Source organism: Hermetia illucens, chromosome 1, assembly GCF_905115235.1.
Source record: "Hermetia illucens chromosome 1, iHerIll2.2.curated.20191125, whole genome shotgun sequence".
NCBI lineage: Eukaryota > Metazoa > Arthropoda > Insecta > Diptera > Stratiomyidae > Hermetia > Hermetia illucens.
The window spans coordinates 73,648,964-73,659,610 of record NC_051849.1 but is presented as its reverse complement, the minus strand read 5'-3'; the positions used below and the strand labels follow the sequence as shown (position 1 = coordinate 73,659,610).

The 10,647-nt window shown below is 39.5% G+C and overlaps 1 long non-coding RNA gene across 1 annotated transcript; it reads right to left on the bottom strand.

Annotated features, from left to right (window-relative positions):
- Positions 1-9,475: 9,475 nt before the first annotated feature.
- Positions 9,476-10,225, bottom strand: LOC119661630. Its single transcript, XR_005250605.1, has 2 exons — positions 9,969-10,225; positions 9,476-9,918 (listed from the first exon to the last, which is right to left on the bottom strand). It is a non-coding gene; the product is annotated as an uncharacterized LOC119661630 (long non-coding RNA).
- Between the last annotated feature and the right edge of the window lie 422 nt (positions 10,226-10,647).

Genomic DNA, 10,647 nt, shown 5'->3' with positions numbered 1-10,647 from the left:
GTAGTTTGTCTCACAAATTCTAAAGTAACTCTGCAATTTTGTTTGTGTTAGCGGATCAGCTAACGATATTTTTATTCCTTTGCAAGTCTTGTTGCATAAATACGATGCATGGAGCAGTATTAATGTTATCATTTATGACACAACTGGAGTTAATACGGAAAGGAAGAACGGAGTAATTGCAAAACTCCAAGCACAATGCAGAGCAAAGAATCTAAGAGCGCCTCAGTTTATAGGGTGGCAACATAACATTCTGGCGTAGAAAATATACCGTCAGCAAGAAACCCGGGATGGAGACATGCCTTTTAGTTTCTTTTTGAATTCTATGACTGATATACGTTCATAAGCGAGGACCGCTCGTCGTGATCGGTTTCGCCATTTGGCTTTACCAAATGCATGATCTGGATGTAATTTCGAGGCTTTTAAATCCCCATCCAGCATATGAAGCTATCGTTGTTTCGGCCTTCTTTTTGGTCGTTTACCATTGATTTCGATGTTTAAACCAATCTTGGCAAGAGAATTCCCGTTAGCGCGAATTGCGTGACCATACCATCGAAAACGCCTCTCTCGCAATTTTTCCACGATCGGTGCAACCCCATAACGATCGCGGATATCCTCATTTCGGATGTAATCAAAACGTACTAGTTCAACGCAACATCTTCGTCCCCATTACCGCAAGACGCTGTTCATTGTCTCGGCCAACACTCAGAACCATAGAGAGCGACAGGGCGGACAACATTGCGATAAATTTTTAAATTGAAGCGTTCGTTAATACGTCGATTACAAAGAACACCAGTTGTGGAACGCCACTTCATCCAGGTTGCGATAATCCGTGAAGCAACTTCATAACGCAGTTCTCCATTGGCTGATAGCATTGACCCGAGGTTTATAAATCGCTCAGTTCTGGGCAGATCACTGCCACTGACTGTGATTGCGCCTGTTTCATGGGGATCGGTCGTCAAAAATTCAGTTTTGTTTAAATTCAATCTGAGACCGTATTGCATGAGGCGATCATTGCATTTTTGGGCGAGTTTCTCGAGATCTTTTTCGCTCTTAGACGCCAGGGAAACATGATCTGCATAAAGCAGCATATGGGGCGCTGGACTTTGGATATCCCGTGAGACAGTTTCGTAGTTTTTGACAAATCCGGTTTGATTTACGGTTATTTCAAAGATTTCGCGTACACGATTGTCAAGCGTTCAAAAATCTTCATGGTACCGGAAAGTAACCAGATCGGACGGTAATTTGAACATTCAGTTGGGCTATTTTTCTTTTTCCATATTGGAACTATGGTAATTTCTTCCCAGTCAGATGGTGTTCATCCTCCCTGAATAACCCGATTAAAGAATTCACTGAGCCATAGTGGTGTGTCCTAGCTCTTCGCTTTCCAGAGCTCAGATGCGATATCGTCAGGTCCTATGGCTTTTCCCGATTTCATTCGTTTTATTGTCGCCAAGGTCCGAAGGTCTCTTCACGCTTGAGCATAACCACAACCCCCATGGAACTCCCACTAGGGGGCCAACCGCAATCAACCGAGCTGTACTCACATACAACGGGAGTTCACCCGAAGTATGAGAGTCCAGGGGCTATCCCGGTTCCCATGGTACCAGTATACCACTGGTAAGGCTTCGTGACGAAATTGCCACTTCAGATGAGTCCCCATGCAGACTCGGGTCTGATCGCCCTAATTAGGCCTTTGGAGAATTCGCCTCCTGCATCACGGCCGGCAAGCCAAAGTGAATACAACGCCTCCCAGTGCCACCACCATGTAGGTTCTCCTCGGCCACTTGGTTTTGTTTCAGCCGACAGGGTTGCCGCCCCGTCTTCCTCCCCGCCACCTCTGAGCACCAGTTGCGCTGACAGTTAAGTCCTTGGGGTTCTAACGTAGGTACCTGTCGTGGGGACTTAATCCTACGGTCTTCTTAAGACACGAATTGATTTTGGGACCACAATCAGAGCCCCGCTGTGACAAGCCACAACGGTACCAGGTTATGCAAGTGCATGGCTTAGCATTCATATTGGTGGATAAAAGAATTACTTAAATCTCTACCGAACTAAGGAGTACGGCACCCGTGTTGAAACGCAACACCACGCCGAGCCCCGAAGGTCTCTTCTCGCTTGAGCATAACCACAACCCCCATGAAACTCCCACTAGGGGGCCAACCGCAAACAACCGAGCTGTACTCATATATGATACGACAGGAATTCTCCGGAAGTATATGAGTCCAGGGGCTACCCCGGTCGCTATGGTACCAGTATACCCCTGGTAAGGTTTCGTGGCCGAAGCCACTTCAGATGAGTCCCCGTGCAGGCTCGGGTCTGATCCCTCTGATTAAGCCTTGGAGCAGTCACCTACTGCATCACGGCCGGCAAACCATGCGATACAGTGTTTCCCGGAGCCACCACGTGGAGGTTCTCCTCCCCCACTTGGTTTTGGTTCAGCCGGCAGGGTTGCCGCCCCGCCTTCCTCGCCGCCACTTCAGAGCACCCAGTTTCGCTGACAGGTGGAATTGGTCCAAATATCGGCAATGATTGAGGAATTGGAGGATGAACAAATTCTTCAGTTGAAATCTGCTCGAAGTATTCTCGCCATCTATCCGTTGCGGCTCGACGTTCTTGTCATTAACCCGACAGAAGTGCTCCGTATCCAATGTGCGTTCGTTACGGCTTTTAGCAAGTCGATACAGTTCTCTCTCGTCACTCCGAGTGCCCGGGTAACAGTGACAGCTTTCTTTGCTTCCCGGTTGCATTCTTACAAATTTGCTAATTGGTCAGTGGTTTATCGTCGAGAAATTGAAGTTGTTTTTTTTTTTTAATTTTTTTCAAAACCACCGTAGGCATTTGAATTTTTAAAAATCATAATCCTAATGACTATATTCGATTAAAAAAAAAATATTGCATCGCCCCTTCCCTTTTACGTGGAGCCCCCTTTAAAATCCACCTAAATTTATGTCACTCACTGTATGCGTGGGATTTCATAGTTCCCATATGTCCACCAAATCTCAGCCGAATTGTTTAGCCATTTTGGAGATAAGCGCGTGTGACAGACAGACAGTGAATCGATTTTAATAAATTTTGTTTAACACAAAACTTTAAAAACGCTTATATTTCTAGTTGACAATTTTAGGGGCAAGAGGTGTTAATTGGGATTTGAAAAGTTATAATAAATAAAACTATATATATAAAGGAAAAGTTTCCAGTTTAACTAAACATCTTATTTAAAAATTGCATACACGTGCTTCGGACATAACAAAACTTATAATAAATAATAATAATTGACCTGAAACTATGATAATAAAGTTTTTGGCGACGGTCATGAAAGGGTGGCATACCACCTTATCAGTACGTACATCTGAGGATACTAATACCTCGGAGCCCATCTGTGTACAGAGGGGCATCTTCCTGGGAGATTTGTTGAGTCCCCTTTGGTTTTGTATGCCCCTGAACCCCCTTTCATGGCTACTGAATGATGCTAGAGGGTATGGTTTTGCAATTAAATATGGCCTACGTGCTAAGTGCGAGCTGATACAGTTGATGTACTTAAATTACATCAAGCTGTATACAGGTACTGACGACCATCTTAGATATCTGTTGCGAATAATAGACATATTCAGCCATGATATTCGGATGGAGTTTAGATTAGACAAGTGTCGAATCCAAGCCATTCGCAAAGGTTATCACGAGCCACATGTTGGACATAGCATTGGTGACCTTCACATCGAAGCTATGACCGAGACAGACTTCTACAAATACCAAGGAATTCTGCAAGGGACCCATGCTCGAATTGGTAATCTGAAAGATGCTCTGTTGTCCGACTTTCTGTAACGTGTAAAGCTGGTGCTGAAATTGCATCTCTCGGGGAAGAATAAAATAAGCACGTTGAATGTATTCGCTATCCCTTCACTGGCTTATGCATTCGGAATATTGCCGTGGACGAAGGACTGATCTAGAAGACATTCAGCGACGAATACGGACAACTATGTCCAAATTCGAAATGCTTCATCCAAACTCTGCGGCGAAGCTGATGAACCTGCCTCGTGACATCGGATGTAGGGGCATGGTTGACGTGATGGCATAACATCATCGCCAAGTCAACTCGCTGCGCGCTCATTTTTACAGCAAAAAGCAGGCGAGTCCCCTGCATGCGGCTGTCTGTAAGGCAGACTGTGGGCGGACTCCACTTAACTTAAAGGATCGATCTTTCAATACTCTGAGTGGGGTGAAGTCGGACCAAAGCAGATCGATAAATGGAAGTCGAAGGCAATGCACGGTAAATACGTGAATTATCTTTGGCAGCCAATTGTCGATTTGCAGAAGACGGAATACGCTGTGGTCGCCACCCGTACTGTTAGTTGGTAAGACAGGTCGCTCCGCGTATATTATTGATGTTGCTACACCCCACAACAGCGACATCGTACGGAAATATGTGGAGAGGATGGTGAACTATGAGCCACTCGTGCTGGTGGTTGTAGTTCCCATAATATTGTCAGCTACAGGTATTTTACCTAAATTCCTCACGGCTTCCCTTGATGTTCTGGGACTTTCGCAAAGTCTGGTTAAAACCATGCAAAAGTACACCATTGCGAGGAATTCTCGACGGATTGTCCCATTGGTCTACCACCAGCGCCCCTTTAATTTTTAAGTAAGTAGGATCGTCCGAGCCTAAATGCTTGGCAGTCAGTGCTAGTATTAGGTAAAATCCGGCATCTGAAAAGTTAGAATAAATAATTATGTAATCAATTGTTAACGAATGTATTGTTTCAGATAAAAAAAATAATTAAACGTTCTTAGCTGTAGAATTGTATTTTGTATCAATTTTGTCAATATTACCATCACCAGGGGGTTTTCGAGATTTTCAATGCTGGAAGTGTTCGGAGGCAAGCTCTGTAATTAATCATCCACAATAAAAAAAAACAATAATATACGACTTTCTTTCTTTTTTTTCTAAGGGGAGAGGGGTGAACTTAATCCAACATTTCCATATAAATCCATGCTGATCGAAAGAGAGGTTGCAGCCGATTTTCAACTTCAGTGACTGGACTATAAGTGGTTTACAAAAAGTCAGTTATGTTGGTTTCCTCATAGGTACATTTAAAGTTGTGACGATGAGTGAGTGAGTGAGTTTTTCAATAGAAAGGTATGCTAGTATGTGTGCTATAATTTATTGGGAAAGTTTAAATAATGGTGAAAAACACCCAAAAATTAAAGAGTCATTTATGTTTGTCAATACCCATATGACATATTTTATCTTTAACCCGCTATTTTTGCATTTAACTTCCTACGTCGTTACATAATTCACCAAACACTCTAAGAGCGGCCCCAGAGCAATGGCTAGTGTTTAACAGCCAGTGCGAAGAAGTATGTATGTATATATAACATACTTTTTGTTAATTTTCCGGGTCAGAGAAAACACACGAAATCTTTTCCGGGCTATCTCTTCTCCATCTAATACCGAAATAGTTTTCGGGAACGTTTAATCACATCTCGTGACAGGTAACCTGAATAAGATTCGAATGACTCGACTTAAATGCAAAGTTTTTATGTCCCTCACATAAAGGTCCTTCCCGGCCACGAACACTCGAAGCCATGAATCTGCACTGATCCAAGCGATAGTTCTCGTTCAATGTCCCAACTATCTAATGTACTTTTTCTGTACTTCGCAGACTCTATAACTTTCATCCTTCACCAAGTTTCTTCCAGCTACAAGCGAGTTTCTCGACAATTATGTAAATTAGAAAACTTGAAAATTTTACAAAGCACCGACGGAGAGCAGAAAAAATGTGCAATAATAATAAAGGAGAGTGAAATGGCGACAAATCACCGCTCTCAGACACGCTATAGTTTGGCGCTATTTAAGGATTCTGTGAGTGACTTTGCCTTATTCAAATGAGTGGCAGACAGGAAAGAAGTTATAAAGGCGCGAGTGCCTGATGGATTGTTGCAATTATGACGGAAATTTGTCGGGAGAATGGATTCTATGAAAATGAACTCAAGGTTGATAGCCATCAGTCGAGTGTTTTAGGAGGAAGCCTTGAATTATCAAAAAGCAAGAAGTTAAAAAACTTGATGAATAATAGTTTGAACAGCTGTTAAAAAGTAGCAGACACTTTTATTAGTTTTGCGAAGTAATTACAAATTTCGAAGCCTGTTAAGTGCTTCTTAAAGAGTTTTCAAATCGCTTCAGTGAATACTTAGACAGAACATGAAAATGTTAATGTTTATTAAATACATATTGTGTTTCCTGTTAAAAGAAAAGTTACTGGGACGTCCATACCAAAGATAATCAGTTAACAAACAAAATAAAATAATACACCAGATGATCCGGTACACTCCGCTCTTCATAAGTAATGCAGAGTATTCCAGATTTCCCAAATGGATAATCTTTATAAATTTGATTGTTATTATAGACGTAATATATATATCTGAAGACTCTTTAACAAAATAGGCGCAGCAACCAACTTTAAGTATATCTTGGAAAGTTATCTTCAAAGGGTTTTCTGTGCCGTTTATAACAGCATGTTATTTCATAAAGTCTACAGATAGCCTACAAAAACAAAACAGCAAGTGATCTACATAATATATTGAACTCATTTTTAATGAAAATATTGGGAAAATTATTCTGGATCTAAAGAAAATGTTGGATACCCTACGACATAATTATTAAGGTTTTGCCTGAAACAAAACTTTATTAAAATAGATTCAATGTCTGTCCGTCTGTCTGTCCACCAAATCCAATTTACGCAAAAACGGTCGAATCGTTTCCCACGAAATTTGATGAGAATGTGTGGTCTGTGAGGGCCATTAACTATTGAGTTTAAAGGGGCTCTCCATACATGGGGGAGGGGGTGGTCGGTTAATTTTTTTCCGCAGAATATGGTCATATAAGATATCAACCCCGCCATGCTATTAACATAGTATGCCGGTCCCAAGCGCAGGTAAAGGAAGAGGGTTTGGGGCGATGTACTTTCTACTATCTTCAGTAAAACAAGAAGAAAATACAGAGATCAGGGAAAGAGATAAACAAAGTATAGCCGGGGTTATTTCATTATGTTAATCCTACCTGATCTTTCTTGGCGGTAGGTCCCGCGATGGGTCGACCCAGAAAATGCATCCAATATTGTTAGAAACGAAATGATCGGATCGAATTATAAGCCTTGGAAAAATTCTAGTGCGTCAGCCTCAGTCGAGGGGGCAGGACGGGCCCCGGGGTTGCTGACGCATGGACGGCATCAGGATGTAAGTAAGTTAGTATGAGCAAAACAAGTACGTGTGAGCACGTTAAATATTGGCACCCTGACCGAAAAGACCGAGGAACTCGTAAGAGCCCTTTGCAAAAGGCACATTGTCATCTGGTGCTGAAAGCCGACATTGAACTCGAACGCGATAAAAATGGTTATCAACTTCTCTATTTTGGTAGTCACTCAATATGGTGTTGGCATCATCATCTCAAAGGGTTTCCGTGATGCCATTGGAGAAGTCAAACAATTTGATGACCAACGGACGAAACTCACCATTATATCAGCTGAACGCACTATTCACTTCTTCACCGCATACACACCACAGACAGGTCGACCTGATGCCAAGAAAGATGTCTTTTGGTAACTTTTTGATGCAAAGACGCCGATATTTTACCACCGCACCTTAACATCCGGCCTGTGATTGCCGTCATGCGATTCAAGACACCGATAAAATAGCGTGAGAAACGCTGAGAAGAAAGAAGAAATGATCGCTATTGCCAACCATTACGAATGTGAAAGAATCATGGAACCAAATTAAAGGCACGATCCACAAAGCGGCCTCTGCAACAAACCGGGTGAACAGTATATCAACCGAAATACCTGGCTTTGGAATGACGATGCTGAAGTGAAGACCCGTGAAGGGAAGCGACGACAAATTTTATAGCATACAAATTTATAAGAATGCAAACCGAGAAGCAAAGAAAGCGATCGTTGTCACTATAGCGGTGTATTACAAAGATCTTTACGATCAACTGGACACTCGGGGTGGCCAGAGAGATCTGTATCGACTTGCCATGGCCATGGCAGTGAATTGATTTTAATAAGGTTTTGTTTTTCGCAAAACCTTAAACAAAAATGGTGGAAAAATTAAAAATTAATGAAATTGCAGCAAGACTTAATCGTCATTAAAATACTATTGCGAACTTTCTAGAAGATCTAGATAATTACGGTGTTATAAGCGAAGCAACAGAAAGTCTTCGATTGGTGGCCGGCACACGCAGGGTATTCGATGTTTGTCAGTGAATAAGAAAAAGAGCTGTGTAAAGACAAAGGCAGCACTGAAGCTTAATGTGACCAGAAATTGGATTCAAGCGTTCAATATACTTCGCAGATGTTGAAAGCAATTCATATAAGAGACTGATTGCGATTAACCACAGACATCAACTTTGGAGGCACAAAATTCATTAAGTTATATTTCGTGATGAAAAAGATCTAATATGGATGGCCGAGACTGTAACGGAAGGTATTGGTGTGATTTATGGCATACCCGGCATCGACACAATTTTGGCGGGGAATAAATATCGGTGTTGACTGTATTTGGATATAAGGGACGATCACCTCTATGTTTTATATCATGCAACATTAACGCCAATATGCACGTAGACAATGTGCTTACAGAATATGTTGAAGAAATTGTGATTGCTAGTCAAAAGTCCAGACTTAAATCTCATCACTATCGCACCAGTTTTCAAAAATCAAGGTCAGTTTGTGATTGTTAAGGATTTGGAGGTTACTCTGTAGGACGAACGGAGGCAAATTAATGCCTACCTCCTAAAATCAATAATTGATTCAATGCCATCTAGGTTAAGAAAAGGGACATCTAGCGAAAGAAATCATACTTCCTATTAAACTATATTTTCATTCCCAAGGCCAAAAAGGCATAAAGACGTTTTCTGCATATATATATTTCCTATGAAGCTTTTAAATTTTAATTTTATTCTGATCATATTTACACTTTCAGAATACGAAAATACGCTATAAAATCATATATAAACATATAATATAAAGATTAAAAATACATTCGTTCTTGAAAGAAAAACATCTCTAAAAACTACGAACAATAATATAAAAAAATGAAAAATAGAAATGACAAATGATGATCTTGAATTATTTTGTATTAAATAGTAAAAAGAATAGTAAAAAAAGTATTTTCTACACTATTTGTTTTTATATATTAATTTCTAATTCTTTTATTTTTATTACTGAAGCACAATAAAACTCGGCATTATTCCCGTATTTAATCGTTAAAATAAATATACTTTCCAGAAAGAGCAATATTATATTATTTGTAATGAAAATATTGTATTTTAAAAATAGAGTATCACTGATATTTTGCTTTATATCACCCCAAAAATGTGGTTTTACAAGGTTTTTCCGCGATAGCATTTTTAATTCTAATCGACGACCAATATACCAATTTATTAAGCTATTGAGTAACTATTTAAACACTATATTTTTTTTTAATTATTTAATGTATTACATTTAAATTATCTGATTAATCTAATTTACTTCACGGCTGATTGCAGAAAGAATTACAATTCAGTTTCTAATTTTCTCTTTGAATAAATTATTTATAATGTTTAATTGAGAATTATCAGAGAAGAGTGTCTTCCTCTCCTTGCTCGGTTCTGTGCTGAATTCTCTTATGACGGAAAAACAATTTTCGCTGACAAAAATTGTTTTTCAATGTCATGGTCACCGCGAAGAAATTTATTATTCTCTATATTTTACAAAAGGGCGGCTATAGTGCCGTTTTCACAAGACATGATTTTTTGAAGGTCCTCCGCAGCGAATAGTAGAACCCCCTGGGATCACCATTTATAAGCATAGGATATTGCTTTTTCGACGCTGGGTGAAATTCACCGACCCATTTCGGAGAAACCGCCGCATAAATCATTAGTCGCTAGATATACATATAAATGGTATGATATATAATTAAAAATACAACTTTACCTTAAAGCATTATAACCTGAAATTGAGAAAATTTACAATTTTTTTATGGACTTCCATGAAATTTTCTTGACGAATTGACGACGATGAAAATATTTTCACTTGGTTTTTATTTTTATTGATTTTTAATATATCAAAACAATAAAATATAAAAAGAAAAGACGGCTTTACGGTTTCTCATGAACCAAAGAAAACCAGATTCTGACACATCGCGCAAAATTCGGTCATCAAAAACCTTAAATCAGCTGTTGAATGTCAATGAGTTCTGTGAGTCTGTGAGTTTATAGTTAATGAGAGGGTATTTAAACTAAGTAACTAAATTTTCCAGGATAACATGATAAATAAAGAAGATATGAAGTGAAAAATCATTTATTTCGGTGTCTTATATTTACTATAATTTTTCTCATTTTTCTTTGCTTTTTTCTCTCATCACTTAATGCTAATTTTCATTCAGACAATATACACTTATTTTCTATTATATTTCTGTTCAAAGTCCTAATTCCAAAATACATTCTAGGCATAAAAATATATTTTTTTAATTCTTACGCTGCAGTTGATGTTTTGGTTCAAATGAAGAAATGTGGTGATATAGTTGTTGCAAAAAGAGAGGGAATTTTTAAGATTAAAGTTTTCGAAAATTACCTCTAACTTTTGGATGGTCTTCAAGAAAGCCTCTGTGGGT